The following is a 17,076-nucleotide window of genomic DNA, read 5'->3' on the forward strand; positions in this document are numbered from 1 at the left end:
AATGTTGTAATAATTACTGTTGTACATCAGAGTGATTCAGATATACATATACATTCTTTTTTCATATTCTTTTCCATTATGATTTATCATAGGATATTAAATACAGTCCTCTGCTATACAACAGGAACTTGTTGTTTATCCATTCTATATATAACAGCTTACATATGCTATATTAATTGCACACGCCATCCTTCCCTCAATGCTTTCACCCCTGGCAACCACAGCGTGTTTTCTAGGTCTGTGATTCTGTTTCATAGACAGGTTCATGTCTTATTTTAGTTTGCACATAGAAGTGGTATAATACAGTATTCATCTTTCTCTTTCTGACTTAGCTTCACTTAGTATGATAATCTCTAGTTCCATCTCTGTTGCTGAAAATGGCATTATTTTATTCTTTTTATGGCCGAGTAATATTCCATGGTGTGTATGTGTTTGTGTATCTTTTTATCCATTCATCAGTTCACAGACATTTAGGTTGTTGCTATGTCTTGGCTATTGTGAATAGCAGTGCAAGTATTAATGTCTTTTTGAATTAGAGTTTTGTCTGGACATATGCCCAGGAGAGGGACTGCTAGATCATATGGTAATTCTGTTCTTAGTCAAATGTGATATCTTAACACAATTCTGAGTAATGCCTCCCAGAGCTTGCTATTCATCTATGGTAGCCTGGGATGATGAAATGGAGAATCAAGGAAGTAGATTCAGGGTTACAACCCACTTCCTGTGTCTCATTTGTTACATTCACAATGTCTTCTTTCACATTCCTCTTTTTAAAAATCTACTTCATTAGGAAAGGAGTTTATATTTATGTTCTTGTTCATTTTAGCATTCTTGAAAACATCCTAATCAACATCAACCCTCTTATAAGATGTCCCATTGGGCATGTTAATAGCAACAGAAGACAGAATAAGACAGCATGTTTTTATGTCTCTTCATCTCAAGGTATAACTCAATGTATCTGAGGCTGCATATGCTAAAGGGATGATTTATTTTAAATCTAGCAAACCCTCTGAATGCATGATACATTTTTTTTTTTTTTTTTGGGAACACAAGTTCAGAGGAGAGACAGAGAAGCCAGCAAGGTTTCATTGAGGAGCTTTTGTCCCCTCTATGAAAAGCATCTGCACTAATAACAAAGAAACTGATGCACAAAACTAATTATTGGAGTTGTTTTTAATTAACCTGGCTAGCTAATGTAATCCCTGGAACATTTGTTCATCCGCAGGAGTTTTATCTTCAGGACAAAATCATCACTGGTTTTTGTGCTCATTGGATCTGTGTGGATTGGGCATCATCAAGCCCTTGTATTGAGAAGATGAGTTTGCAGATCTAGGTCACTGAGGGGGCTGAGGGATTTACTTTCCCTCACTGCTTACAGTTTCTTCTTGAGTTTGTCTCCCTATAGACTTCCTTTCCTAGGTTTCCACAGCACCCTCAGGTCTTGTGTCTTATAGTGTCTTAAACTCTAAGCATATCCTGGCTCAGAGCTGCCCTGAGCTGATGGGCATCACCTGTCCACACACCCAGTGGCATTCTGAGGATGCATACACCTGAAAACCTTCCAAGGGAGCAATTCAGTCTTGACTGTATGTTAGAATTGGCTGAGGAGCTTCTAAAAAGACCCAGTCTAGCTTCATGTGTGCATGCTAAGTCGCTTTGGTCATGTCTGACTCTTTGAGACCCTATGGACTGTAGCCCACCAAGCTCCCATGTCCATAGGATTCTCCAGGCAAGAATACTGGAGTGGGTTGCCATGCCCTTCTCCAGAGGATCTTCCCAACCCAGGGATCGAACCCACATCTCTTATGTCTCCTGCACTGGCAGGTGGGTTCTTTACCTCTTTTGCCACCTGGGAAGCCCCCAGTCTAGCTGCACTCCAGATGACTTAAATCAGAACATCTAAGGGAGAGACCAGAATCAGTAATTTTTACAGCTCACTGACTGACTGCAAAGACTCCTTGCATGCCAAGTGAGTGGTCAGCAGCATGACCACTACCTGGAGTTTGTTAGAAATGCAGGTTCTCTGAGCTCTCCAGGACCTACTGAACAAGAATCCGCATTCTACTAAGTTTCCCAGGTCTGTTCATATGCATATTCAAGATCCATAAAAAAGCACTGCTCTACTAGTAGCTCTCAGGCTTGAGCATCAGAAGCACCTGGAGGGCTTGTTACAATGCAGAGTGCTGGGTCCACAGTGAGGCTGTGCATTTCTAACAATGCAGTAATACAGGTGATCCCAGGTGATGCCCATATGGTACACGAAGCACATTTTCAGATATACTGAAGGCATACTTTATCCCCAATTCATTTATTCTCCTAATACTGGAGAAGGGAATGGCAACCCACTCCAGTATTCTTGCCCAAAGAATTCCATGGACAGAGGAACCTGGCAGGCTACAGTCCAAGGGGTCACAAAGAGTTGGACACTTTCCCAATATTTGGGGCAGCACAATATTTTGAGGCACAGGGGATAGTGTAGTGAATAAGGAGTCAATCCCTGCCCTCATGGAGCTTAAATTCTAGAGGAAGTCCAAACAATAAATAAGCAACTAAATTACTGAAATTTTGCAGACCATGTTAAGTCTCTATGAAAAAAAAAATTTAAGTGGTCAGGTAAGGACTCTCTGAAGGACTGCCATTTGAGTAGAGACCTGATGGATAAAGGTTAGAAACGTACAGTCAAGGACAGGAGAAACTGCATTCTAGGCAGAAGGAAAAGGAAATATAAATGCCCTGACCCAAGGTGGGCTTAGCAAGCTCCAAGTAAGATGGGGAGACCCAGGAATAGAGGTTCCTTGTTTATCTCCAGAGCTGCCAACTCCTGGCTAAATGATTCAGGGAATCCTACTTTTCCTTTCCTGGCCTGTTTACTCATAAAGTGTCCTGTGTAGCATTCTTAGAAAGATTTAAATTTTATCAAGAATTTAAATCATACTCTATTCACACAGAAGTTACACTTGCCTGCTGGCATCAGATCTCTACGGGGGAAAGAAAAGAGAACCTTCCAACAACATTGGGTGAGCCATCCATCTTTACTGGACCTTGTAATAGAGACAGACGAGGGATGCAGTGATTTCACTGCCATTGGGAAACCCCGAGACACAGGAAAGAAACTGGCAGGAGGAAATAGAGAACAATGAAGAGATAGACCAGAAAAGGCTGCCTAGTTATAAATTATGGGGTGGAGGTGATGGTGACATAGGGAGTCACTGGTTTCATTCCTCCTCCTAGAAGAACAACTAGTAGTAGACAAGATAACACTGAGAAAATCCTAGAACATGGGAGTGAGGCTAAAGCACCACAGAGACCGAGGCAGTCTACAGGAGAAGAGCAAGAGGAACAGCTATGCGCTGACTACACTGCCCCTCCCCAGGCTGGCATGGCACCACACCAGGAGGGCTCCCCTGAGCTTACAGCTTCTCCAGTGAGATAAGAAGATCCAGGGTACACATCCAGCTGCCCCAGCAATGTGAGTAACTTCTTGGGAGTCCCCACTGCAGCCTTGGCCGCTGAGACTCAGACTGATGGAGAAGAGGGGAGAGGTTTGAACAACCAACACTTGGATCTTGGCAGAATGAGTTCCTGCCTACAGGAAGTCTTAACCACTAGGTTCACTCAGCTGCAGACCTGAGATGGTGGGGAACTCAAGGGAGTACATGTCTGCTTTATTTGGGGACTCAGATGAAAATTTCAAGCCTAACTGGAGCCTAACCCCTACACAGGGGAGCAGGGGAGCTAATTCATGGCCTTGTTCAACCATGAAGCCTTGGAACCTGAAAAATTACTTGGCATTGCAGCACCTGAGCAGGGAACCTGGTCAGTGACTCTGCAGAGACAAGCCAGTGACCCCACCTGGCCAAAGAGTTTGATGGAGAGGTCTGCCTGTTCTGTGACTACCCCTACCTTTCTGTGTAGTGAAACTAAGCTGTAGCCCTGCTCATGCTGCATACAGCCTCCAACCCTGCAAACCAAAATCCCTAACCAGCATTCCTGGGAATCCTGGTAGCATACTCTGCAGCCCTCAGTACAGTGGTATATGACCAGCAGCTTTGGTCTGCAGAGTCAAGATAATGGCCAACACTAACCAAAAAGCTTAGCATACAGGTATGTCTTATTTGATTCCCAAACATCTTGCTGAGTCTTAGGCCTATTCTTCAGCTTGACTGGGCAGGGAAGCTAACATATAGCCCCACCCAAAGCTGAGTACAGCCCAACCCAACAAGGAAACCTAACCTAGACAGACCCTGAGAGCAAGCCCCACCTTCCAAACTGACACATGCAGAAAACCAAGCAAGCGGTCTGGTAAAGTCTGGAAATGGAGACTACTTACTAAAGTGTGCAGACACCAACAAAGGAAATAAAAGATAACACACAAAAAATAACTGTAAAGATATACCACCAAAGTAAACTAATAAAGCTTTAATAACTGGCCATAAAGAAATGGATGCCTATGAACTGTCAAAGAATTCAGAGTAATCATATTTTAAAATGTTAAGTGAACTATAAGCACACACACACAGAACTAAATGAAATTAGTAAAACAATTCATGAACAAAATCAAGTTCAACAAACAAATCCCAAAGAAAAAAATATATACTGAGTAAAGTACAGAATTCAGTAGAGGGCTTAAACAGTAGATTCATCCATGCAGAAGAAAGAATCAGTGATCCAGAAGACAGGGCATTTGAAATTATCCAGTCAGAGGAACAAGAAAATAGAATGAAAAAGGGTGAAGAAAGCCTGCAGGATAAATGGGACAAAATTAAAAGAATAAACATCACTGTTATGGGGATCCCAGGAGAAGAAGAAAAAAAGTATATTTAAAGCAATAATAGTTGGAAACTTCCTAAACTGGGGAGACAAATGGACATGCAGATCCATGAGGCCTAAAGAATCTTAAATAGATTGACTTCCAATAGGGCTACACCAAGACATGTTATACTTAATTTGTCAAAAGTCAAAGACACAGAATTTTGAAAGCAGCAAGGGAAAAGAGGGAAGTTACATAAATAGGAACCTCCATAAGAGTATCTGTGCAGTTTTCAATAGAAACTTTTGGCCAAAAGAGGATGGAATGATATGTTAAAACATTGAAAGGAAAGTACTGTTAACCAAGAATTACCAAAAAATGAAAGACAGTTAATGACTTTCCTGAACAAACAAAAGATGAAGGAGTTCATCACTAGACTTACAAGAAATGATTCTTCAATATCTGCAAATCAATCAACATAATACACCACATTAACAAATTGAAAAATAAAAACCATATGATTATCTCAATAGATGCAGAGAAAGCCTTTGACAAAATTCAACATCCATTTATGATAAAAAAACAAACCTCCAGAAAGCAGGAATAGAAGGAACATACCTCAACATAATAAAAGCTATATATGACAAACCCACAGCAAACATTATCCTAAATGGTGAAAAATTGAAAGCATTTCCCCTAAAGTCAGGAACAAGACAAGGGTGCCCACTCTCACCACTACTATTCAACATAGTTTTGGAAGTTTTGGCCACAACAATCAGAGCAGAAAAAGAAATAAAAGGAATCCAGAGTGGAAAAGAAGAAGTAAAACTGTCACTCTGCACAAACCCTAAAGACTCCACCAGAAAATTACTAGAGCTAATTAACGAATATAGTAAAGTTGCAGGATGTAATATCAACACACAGAAACCCCTTGCATTCCTATACACTAACAATGGGAAAACAGAGAAATTAAGGAAACAATTCCATTCACCATTGCAAGGAAAAGAATAAAATACTTATGAATATATCTACCTAAAGAAACAAAAGACCTATATATAGAAAATTATAAAACACTGGTGAAAGAAATCAAAGAGGACACAAACAGATGGAGAAATACACTGTGTTCATGGATCAGAAGAATCAATATAGTGAAAATGAGTATACTACCCAAAGCAATCTGTAGATTCAGTGCAATCCCTATCAAGCTACCAACGGTATTTTTCACAGAACTAGATCAAATAATTTCACAATTTGTATGGAAATACAAAAAACCTCGAATAGCCAAAGCAATTTTAATAAAGAAGAATGGAACTGAAGGAATCAACCTGCTTGACTTCAGGCTCTACTACAAAGCCACAGTCCTCAAGACAGTATGGTACTGGCACAAAGACAGAAATATAGATCAATGGAACAAAACAGAAAGCCCATAGATAAATCCATGCACCTATGGACACCTTATCTTCGACAAAGGAGGCAAGAATATACAATGGAGAAAAGACAATCTCTTAACAAGTGGTGCTGGGAAAACTGGTCAACCACTTGTAAAAGAATGAAACTAGAACACTTTCTAACACCATAAACAAAAATAAACTCAAAATGGATTAAAGATCTAAACATAAGACCAGAAACTATAAAACTCCTAGAGGAAAACATAGGCAAAACACTCTCCGACATAAATCACAGCAGGATCCTGTATGACCCACCTCCCAGAATATTGGGAATAAAAGCAAAAATAAACAAATGGGACCTAATTAGATTTAAAAGCTTTTGCACAACAAAGGAAACTATCAGCAAGGTGAAAAGACAGCCTTCAGAATGGGAGAAAATAATAGCAAATGAAGCAACTGACAAAGAATTAATCTTAAAAATATACAAGCAACTCCTGCAGCTCAATTCCAGAAAAATAAACGACCCAATCAAAAAATGGGCCAAAGACCTAAACAGACATTTCTCCAAAGAAGACATACAGATGGCTAACAAACACATGAAAAGATGCTCAACATCATTCATTATCAGAGAAATGCAAATCAAAACCACAATCAGGTATGATCTCACGCCAGTCAGAATGGGTGCTATCCAAAAGTCTACAAGCAATAAAAGCTGGAGAGGGTGCGGAGAAAAGGGAACCCTCTTACACTATTGGTGGGAATGCAAACCAGTACAGCCACTATGGAGAACAGTGTGGAGTTTCCTTAAAAACTGGAAATAGAATTGCCATATGACCCAGCAATCCCACTGCTGGGCATGCACACCGAGGAAACCAGAATTGAAAGAGACACATGTACCCCAATGTTAATTGCAGCACTATTTATAATAGCCAGGACATGGAGGCAACCTAGACGTCCATCAGCAGACGGATGGATAAGAAAGCTGTGGTACATATACACAATGGAATATTACTCAGACATTAAAAAGAGTGTGTTTGAATCAGTTCTAATGAGGTGGATGAAACTGGAGCCTATTATACAGAGTAAAGTAAGCCAGAAAGAAAAACACCAATACAGTATACTAACGCATATATATGGAATTTAGAAAGATGGTAACGATAACCCTGTATGCGAGACAGCAAAAGAGACACGGATGTATAGGACAGTCTTTTGGACTCTGTTGGAGAGTGTGGGGAGGGATGATTTGGGAGAATGGCATTGAAATATGTATATTATCATATGTGAAATGAATCACCAGTCCAGGTTCAATGCATGATACAGGGTGCTTGGTGCTAGTGCACTGGGATGACCCAGAGGGATGGGATTGGAGGGAGGTGGGAGGGGGGTTCAGGATGGGGAAAACGTGTACACCCGTGGCGGATTCATATTGATGTATGGCAAAACCACTACGATATTGTAAAGTAATTAGCCTCCAATTAAAATAAATAAATTTATATTAAAAAAAAGAAATGTGAAAGAGTTCTAGTAAAAGTAAAGGAACACTCATTAACATCATAAAAACATAAAGTATGTCAAAAACTTACAAATAAGTTTATAATCACAGATTTTATAATACAGTAATAAGATGTTTCATTTACAACTGTAGTTAAAAACTAAAAACAAATGTCATAAAAATAACCATATCAATATGCTATGGATGTGAAATATTAAAAATGTATACATTTTAACATGAAAATAAGATGTTCTAATTTTAAGATACTTTATGCAAGCCTTGTGGTAATGATAAGGATAAAACTTGTAGTAGTTACCCAAAAGAACATAATCATCAGGTTAAAGAATACTTAATACCAAAAGGCTTCAACACACACACACACACACAGAGAGCAGGATAAACAACAAGGAACAATGGATCTACCAAACAGTCAGAAAACTATTAACAAAATGGCAATAGTAAGTCCTTCCCTATTAATAATTATTTTTAAAGTAAACAAATTCTCTAATCAAAAGATGCAACATGGCTGAAGGAATTAAAAAATCAAGATCCAATGATATGCTTGCTGCCTACAAGACTCACTTCAGCTTTAAAGTCAGAAAGTAAAGGAACAAAAAAAAAAGATATTTCAAGCAAATGATAATAAAATGCAGGGAGTAGCTATACTTATAATAGATAAAATAAACTTTAAATATGTTGAAAGCAACAAAGAAAAACATTACAGAATGATAGAGGCATCAATTCTTCAAGAAGATCTAGCAGTTTTAATATTTACAATTAGCCTATGTTGGAGCACCTCAGTATATAAACCAAAAGTAAAAGGAAAAATAAACAGCAGTACAATAATAGTTTGATATCTTAATACCCTACTTTCAACAAATGGACAGATTGTCCAGAGAATCAATAAGGAAATGGTGGATTTGAACAACACTCTAGACTAGCTGGACTAAACATATACAAAACATTCTATACAACAACAGCAGAATACATATTCTTCTCAAGTGCACATGGAACATTTTCTAGGATAAATGGTATGTTAGGTAACAAAAGTCTTAGAAAAACTCTAAGAAGATAGAAATCATACTGAGTATCTCTGACCAAAATGGCATGAACCTAAAAATCAATAACAGTAGAGAACTGGATAATTCTTGAACACTGAAATCAAACAGCTCTCTCATGAGCTACCAATGGATCAAAAAGAAATTAAAGGGGAAACAGAAAAGTACATTGAGACAAATGAAACTGGAAATACAACATACCAAAACTTATGGGATACAGCAAATCCAGTTCTAAGAGGGAAGCTCATAAGAATAAATACCTACATTAAGAAACAGAAGATATCAAATAAGCAAGCTAACTGTACTTCAAGGAACTGGAAAATTAAAGTGAACTCCAACTTAGCAGAAAGAAGAAAATAATAAATATTAGAGCAGAAACAGACGACAGAAAAACAATAGAAAAGATTTTTTAAACTAAGAGCTGTTTCTTTAAAAAGATAAATAAAATTGGCAAGCCTTTAACTAGTCTAATCACTGGAAAAGGAAACATTACATTTGATACTACAGAAATATAAAGGATCAGAAGAGGTTATTGTGAACAGCTATATACCAACAAATGGGACATCCTAGAAGAAATGGAACAATTCTTAGAAATATATTATCTACCAACACCAAATTGGGAAGAAATAGAATATCTGAATAGATTAATTACTAATAAGGATATTGAATCCCATGCACTTGGATGAGAAGAATTAATATCGTTAATGTGGCCACACTATGCAAAGCAATCCACAGATTTAATGGAATCCCTTTCAAATTACCCATGGTATTTTTCACAGAACAAGTAATACTAAAATATATACGGAACTTAAAAAACCCAGAATTGCCAAAGCAGTACAAGGGAAAAGAATAAAGCAGAACGCATAACCTCCCAGACTAAGCGCTACAGTAATCAAAACAGTGTGATACTGGCACAAAAACATATAGATCAATGGGATAAAATAGAATAGAGAGCCCAGAAATAAACCCACACACCTAAGGTCAATTAATATTCAACAAAGGAGGCAATAATACACAATGGGGAAAAAACAATCTCTTGTGCAAGTGGTGTCAGTAAAGTTGGACAGCTGCATGTAAATCAATGAAGTTAGAATACACCCTCACACCATACACAGTAACAAACTCAAAAAGGCCCAATAACTTAAATCTAAGGCATGACACCATTAAACTCCTAGAAGAGAACATGGGCAAAACATTCTGACACAAATTGTTCCAATATTTTCTTAGGTCATTTTACCAAGGAAATAGAAATAAAAGCAATAATAAAAGCCCAAAATTGTTAATAAAAAGTTCAAAATATTGTACAAGCATCTGGAGAGACAACACAATTCCTGTCAAGATTCTGATGGCATTTTTTACATCAGTAGAAAAAATAATCCTAAAATATATGGAAAAACCAAAGACCCCAAATAGCCAAAGTGATTTTGAGACAGAAGAAGAAAGCAGGAGGCATCACACTTTATGGTTCTAAACTGCATTGTAAACCTGTAGTCATTGAAACAGTATGGCATTGGCATTAAAACAAAGCATATGACAATGGAACAGAAATGAGAACCCAGAAATAAACCCATGCATATATGGTCAGTTAGTTCAGTCGCTCAGTCATGTCTGACTCTTTGCAGCCCCATGGACTGCAGCACACCAGGCTTCCCTGTCCATCACCAACTCCCAAAGCTTGCTCAAACTCATGTCCATCAAGTTGGTGATGCCATCCAACCATCTCATCCTCTGTCATCCCCTTCTCCCCTGCCTTTAATCTTTCCCAGCATCAAGGTCTTTCCCAATGAGTCAGTTCTTCACATCAGGTGGCCAAATATTGGAGTTTCAGTTTCAGCATCAGTCCTTCCAATGAATATTCAGTACTGATTTCCTTGAGGATTGACTGGTTTGATCTCCTTGCAATCCAAAGGACTCTCAAGAGTCTTCTCCAACACCACAGTTCAAAAGCATCAATTCGTTGGCGCTCAGCTTTCTTTATGGTCCAACTCTCACATCCACACATGACTATTGGAAAAACCATAGCTTTGACTAGACAAAGGCTTTGGTGTAGTCAATAAATCAGAAGTAGATGTTTTTCTGGAACTCTTTTGCTTTTTCTATGATCCAATAGATGTTGGCAGTTTGATCTCTGGTTCCTCTGCCTTTTCTAAATCCAGCTTGAACATCTGGAAGTTCACGGTTCATGTACTACTGAAGCCTCACTTGGAGAATTTTGAGCATTACTTTGCTAGTGTGTGAGATGAGTGCAATTGTGCAGTAGTTTGAGCATTCTTTGGCATTGCCTTTCTTTGGGATTGGAATGAAAACGGAGCTTTTTCCAGTTCTGTGGACACTGCTGAGTCATGGAGAAACTGAAGATAGCTTTAGGAAGTGTTGCTGGGGAAAAGCACTTATAAAAATAAAATGAAGCTATATCCCTATCGTCTACCCTTCATAAAAATGACTGAACTTAAACACTTAAATGGAAGACATGAAACATTAAGCTCATAGAAAAAAAGATAGGAAAAATACTCCTGGAGATGGGTCTTAGCAATGATATATTTTTAAGATATTTAAAAAATTAGTAGGGGGAATTACATCACACTACAAGTGGTGGCAAGAATACACAGAAGAACTGTACAAAAAAGATCTTCACGAACCAGATAATCACAATGGTGTCATCATTCACCTAGAGCCAGACATCCTGGAATGTGAAGTCAAGTGGGCCTTAGAAAGTATCACTACGAACAAAGCTAGTGGAGGTAATGGAATTCCAGTTGAGCTATTTCAAATCCTGAAAGATGATGCTGTGAAAGCACTACACTCAATATGCCAGCAAATTTGGAAAACTCAGTAGTGGCCACAGGACTGGAAAAGGGCAGTTTTCATTCCAATCCCAAAGAAAGGCAATGCCAAAGAACGCTCAAACTACCACACAATTGCACTCATCTCACATGCTAGTAAAGTAATGCTCAAAATTCTCTAAGCTAGGCTTCAGCAATACATGAACCATGAACTTCCAGATGTTCAAGCTGGTTTTTTTTTTTTTTTAGAAAAGGCAGAGGAACCAGAGATCAAATTGCCAACATCTGCTGGATCATTGAAAAAGCAAGAGAGTTCCAGAAAAACATTTACTTCTGCTTTATTGACTATGCCAAAGCCTTTGTGTGGATCACAAATAAACTGTGGAAAATTCTGAAAGAGATGGGAATACCAGACCACCTGACCTGCCTCTTGAGAAACATATATGCAGGTCAGGAAGCAACATTTAGAACTGGACATGGAACAACAGACTGGTTCCAAATAGGAAAAGGAGTATGTCAAGGCTGTATATTGTCACCCTGCTTATTTAACTTACATGCAGAGTACATCATGAGAAATGCTGGGCTGAAAGAAGCACAAGCTGCAATCAAGATTGCTGAGAGAAATATCAATAACCTCAGATATGCAGATGACACCACCCTTATGGCAGAAAGTGAAGAGGAACTAAAAAGCCTCTTGATGAAAGTGAAAAAGGAGAGTAAAAAAGTTGGCTTAAAGCTCAACATTCAGAAAACGAAGATCATGGCATCTGGTCCCATCACTTCATGGGAAATAGATGGGGAAACAGTGGAAACGGTGTCAGACTTTATCTTTTTGGGCTCCAAAATCACTGCAGATGGTGAATATAGCCATGAAATTAAAAGACGCTTACTCCTTGGAAGGAAAGTTATGACCAACCTAGATAGCATATTGAAAAGCAGAGATATTACTTTGCCAACAAAGGTCCATCTAGTCAAGGCTATCATTTTTCCAGTGGTCATGTATGGATGCGAGAGTTGAACTGTGAAGAAAGCTGAGCGCTGAAGAACTGATGCTTTTGAACTGTGGTGTTGGAGAAGACCCTTGAGAGCCCCTTTGACTGCAAGGAGATCCAATCAGTCCATTCTAAAGGAGATCAATCCTGGGTGTTCTTTGGAAGGAATGATGCTAAAGCTGAAACTCTAGTACTTTGGCCACCTCATGTGAAGAGTTGACTTATTGGAAAAGACTCTGATGCTGGGAGGGATTGGGGCAGGAGGAGAAGGGAGTGACAGAGGATGAGGTGGCTGGATGGCATCACCGACTTGATGGACGTGAGTTTGAGTGAACTCCAGGAGATGGTGATGGACAGGGAGGCCTGGCGTGCTGCGATTCATGGAGTCACAGATAGTCAGACACGACTGAGCAACTGAACTGAACTGAACTGAACAATGCCTCCACACCACAAAAGAATCAACCACTATAGAATTTGAAGAAATATTTGCAAATCATATACCTGATGAATTAATATCCAAAGTGTATTTTAAAACTAATACAACTCAGTAGCAAAAAAAAAATTAATTATGGCTTCTCTGGTTGCTCAGTGGTAAAAAATTCCGCCTGCCAATGCAGGAGACCTAGATTGGATCCCTGATCCCAAGGATCCCAGATGCTGCAGAGCAACAAAGCCTGTGTGCAAGCCACAACTCCTGAGCCTGTTCTCTAGAGCCTGGGAGGTTCAACAAGCGAAGTCACCATAATGAGAAGCCTGTGCACAGGAACAAGAGTAGCCCCCATTGAGAAAAGCTACTAGAGAAAAGCCTGTGAAGCAATGGAGGCTCAGCACAGCCAAAAATTAATAAGTAAATAATAATTCAATTAAAAAAATGGGCAAAGGACATGAATAGATATTTTTCCAAAGAAAATATTTGATTCAAATGATGAACAGATACATGAAATGATGCTTAGTCTTACTAATCACTGGGGACATGCAAATCAAAGCCACATGAGATATCTTCTCACACCTGTTAGAATGGCTATGGTGAAAGAGACAAGAGAAGAAATGCTGGCAAGGATGTGGACAAAAGGGAATCCTAGTACATTGTTGGTAGGAATGTAAATTTGTAAGCCCACTATGGAAAACAGTATAGAGGTTCCACTAGAACACTTTCTAACACCATACACAAAAATAAACTCAAAATGGATTAAAGATCTAAACATAAGACCAGAAACTATAAAACTCCTAGAGGAGAACATAGGCAAAACACTCTCCAACATAAATCACAGCAGGATCCTGTATGACCCACCTCCCAGAATATTGGGAATAAAAGCAAAAATAAACAAATGGGACCTAATTAAAATTAAAAGCTTCTGCACAACAAAAGAAACTATAAGCAAGGTGAAAAGACAGCCTTCAGAATGGGAGAAAATGATAGCAAATGAAACAACTGACAAATAACTAATCTCAAAAATATACAAGCAACTCCTGCAGCTCAATTCCAGAAAAATAAATGACCCAATCAAAAAATGGGCCAAAGAACTAAATAGACATTTCTCCAAATAGAAACTAAATAGACATGTCTCCAAAGAAGACATACAGATGGCTAACAAACACATGAAAAGATGCTCAACATCACTCATTATCAGAGAAATGCAAATAAAAACCATAATGAGGTACCATTTCATGCCAGTCAGAATGGCTGTGATCCAAAAGTCTACAAGCAATAAAAGCTGGAGAGGGTGTGGAGAAAAGGGAACCCTCTTACACTGTTGGTGGGAATGCAAACTAGTACAGCCACTATGGAGAACAGTGTGGAGATTCCTTAAAAAACTGGAAATAGAACTGCCTTATGACCCAGCAATCCCACTGCTGGGCATACACACTGAGGAAACCAGAACGGAAAGAGACATGTGTACCCCAATGTTCATTGCACCTCTGTTTGTAATAGCCAGGACATGGAAGCAACCTAGATGTCCATCAGCAGATAAATGGATAAGAAAGCTGTGGTACATATACACAATGGAGTATTACTCAGCCATTAAAAAGAATACATTTGAATCAGTTCTAATGAGGTGGATGAAACTGGAGCCTATTATACAGAGTGAAGTAAGCCAGAAAGGAAAACACCAATACAGTATACTAACGCATTTATATGGAATTTAGAAAGATGGTAACGATAACCCTGTATGCGAGACAGCAAAAGAGACACAGATGTATAGAACAGTCTTTTGGACTCTGTGGGAGAGGGAGGTGGGGGATGATTTGGGAGAATGGCATTGAAACATGTATAATATCATATAAGAAACGAATCGCCAGTCCAGGTTCGATGCAGGATACAGGAAGCTTAGGCTGGTGCACTGGGATGACCCAGAGGGATGGTATGGGGAGGGAGGTGGGAGGGGGGTTCAGGATGGGGAACACATGTACACCCGTGGAGGATTCATGTTGATGTATGGCAAAACCAATACAATATTGTAAAGTAAAAAAAAAAAATAAAAATAAAGTAATTATTGTTTAAAAAAAATGAAATTAAAAATAAAACTACCATATGACCCAGCAATCTCAGTTCTTGGTATATCTCCAAAGGAAATGAAAACACGTGTTGAAGAGAGAGTGACACACCCATGTTTACTATAGCATTATTTATAAGAGCCAAGACAAGGAAATAGCCTAAGTGTTCACTGATGGGTTAATGGATGAAGACATTGTGATATAATATCTTTAGATAAGTACTATATATACACGTATAAAATATGGATAGATAATAGAGTATTATTCATGCATTAAAAACAAAATCCTGCCATTTGCAACAACATGAATGGACCTTGAGAGCATTGTGTTAAGGATAATTAGAGGAAGACATATACTGTATGATCTTGCTTACATTTGGAATCTTAAAGAAAAATTCATAGATATCTATAAGAAAGAAATAGAGTTACAGATATAGAAAACAAACTTATGGATTTCAGGGGGTACGGGGGTTGATAAATTGGGATGGACATATACACACAACTATATACAGAAAGGATAACTAATAAGGACCTATTCTATACCATGGGGGACTCTACTGAATACTCTGTAATGACCCATATGGGAAAAGAATCTAAAAATGAATAGATATATGTATACGTATAACTGATTCACCTGAAATTAACATTGTAAATCAACTATACTTCAATAAAAATTTTTTTAAAAAGAAAAATTAATAGAAAAAGAGATCAGATTTGTGGTTATTAAAGCTGGTTTTTGTTTAGTCACTAAGTCGTGTCCGACTCTTTTGTGACCCCGTGGGCTGCAGCCCACCAAGCTCTTCTGTCCACAGCATTTACCAGGCAAGCATGCTGGATTGGGTTGCCAATTCCTACTCCAGGGGATCTTCCCAAGCCAGGGATTGAACCGGTGGCTCCTGCAGTGGCAGTCGGATTCTTTACCACTGAGTTGCCCTGGAAGCCCTACTAGAGATGGGGAGGAAGGAGTACTAATTAGATGAAGGTGGTCAGAGGTAAAAACTTTCCATTGTAACATATATAAGTCCTGGGGACAAAACATACAACATGTTTGCTGTAATGAACACTGCTATGTGGTTTATTTGAAAGTTGCTAATAAAGTAAATCCTTAAAGTTCTCATCACAAAGGAAAAAACATTCTTTTTTGTGTGTATGTGTCTGTATGAAATGATGAATGTTAACTAAACTTACTGAATCACTTCACAGTACACCTAAATCAAGTCCATACACTGCACACCTTAAACTAATACAGTGCTGTATGTCAATCATATCTCAATAAAATTGGAAAAAACTGTAAGGTACACAGCTGGGAGATGCCGCTGAAACAGTGCAGGTGGGATACGCATTAGAGGTGGAGCTTCAAGAGGCATTATAGGGGAAGTAGGGCTGGAGTAGGAGGGCCTATACAAATATATATAAATGGATCATATAACTTTATATAGATTTTGTTGAAGAGCTACATGCATGAAGTCTGAAGATGATAGTACCAAAACGCTTTAAACACCTTGTCTTCAAAGTTGACAGGCCTCATCAGTCTGCAAAATATTTTCATTACTATTTCCCTCCCTGACTTCCCTTCCAGGAAGCACAGAGCCAAAATTAATACTCACATAGAGAAAAAGATATTTGCATGCATTTTATATGCAGTGTATGCCTCTTTCATCCACAGCCTTAATATTATAATGATAATGCTTTTAAAATTACTCAGAGTGGGAATTTCTTGACCTTGGGCTCAAGTAGATCTAGATTTGAAAGTCCCAGCACTTTCTAGCTTTGAAAGAATAAATAAGTCTTAAGGTCTCTGAACCTCTATTTCTTCATTTAAAGTAGAAAAATTTTAAGTCGTGGTTTACTGAGTCTGGCATCATTCTAGGAAAAACTATGTAGAAGCAAAGGGCTGGTTCCTGGTAGGCAGTGGGTGCTCCCCAGGTGCTATTCCCCTTTCCTCCTGCATGATGTGAGAGGCCATCTCTCTTTTCTGCCCTGGTCGGAACAACACAGAGCCTATCCTATGTCTGATTGGAAAATACTCCCATATGCTTAGGCCTAACTGATGTTCCCCCTCCAGCTTCCTTTCATCCCAACCCTAGTTAAATACTGCATAAAGGGTCCCCAGGACAC

General features: G+C 38.7%; 1 protein-coding gene and 1 long non-coding RNA gene across 43 annotated transcripts in view; one reads left to right on the forward strand and one right to left on the reverse strand.

Moving 5' to 3' along the window:
* Window positions 1-8,833, forward strand: part of LOC147353365 (uncharacterized) — a 148,127-nt gene extending 139,294 nt beyond the window's left edge. For 3 of the 5 annotated variants that reach the window (XR_015145103.1, XR_015145097.1, XR_015145112.1), the window contains 2 exons: window positions 2,949-3,017; window positions 3,232-8,833. This is a non-coding gene — a long non-coding RNA (uncharacterized LOC147353365). The remainder of the gene's footprint in view (window positions 1-2,948; window positions 3,018-3,231) is intronic. The other 2 variants (XR_015145100.1, XR_015145101.1) reach the window with 2 other exon arrangements.
* LOC147353366 (uncharacterized) overlaps window positions 1-17,076 on the reverse strand; it is a 478,153-nt gene that overhangs the window by 26,053 nt on the left and 435,024 nt on the right. For 35 of the 38 annotated variants that reach the window (XR_015145070.1, XR_015145060.1, XR_015145064.1 and 32 more), the window contains one exon: window positions 15,745-15,903. The exons of 1 other annotated variant lie outside the window; for it this stretch is intronic. The gene's annotated coding sequence lies outside the window, so the exon portion shown is untranslated. Of the gene's footprint in view, window positions 1-15,744; window positions 15,904-17,076 lie in introns of those variants that run through there. 2 more of the 38 variants (XR_015145066.1, XR_015145055.1) reach the window with 1 other exon arrangement.

The sequence above is a fragment of the Bos grunniens genome, chromosome 18, assembly GCF_055505025.1.
Source record: "Bos grunniens cultivar Pamir isolate PY7600 chromosome 18, Bosgru_T2T1.0, whole genome shotgun sequence".
NCBI lineage: Eukaryota > Metazoa > Chordata > Mammalia > Artiodactyla > Bovidae > Bos > Bos grunniens.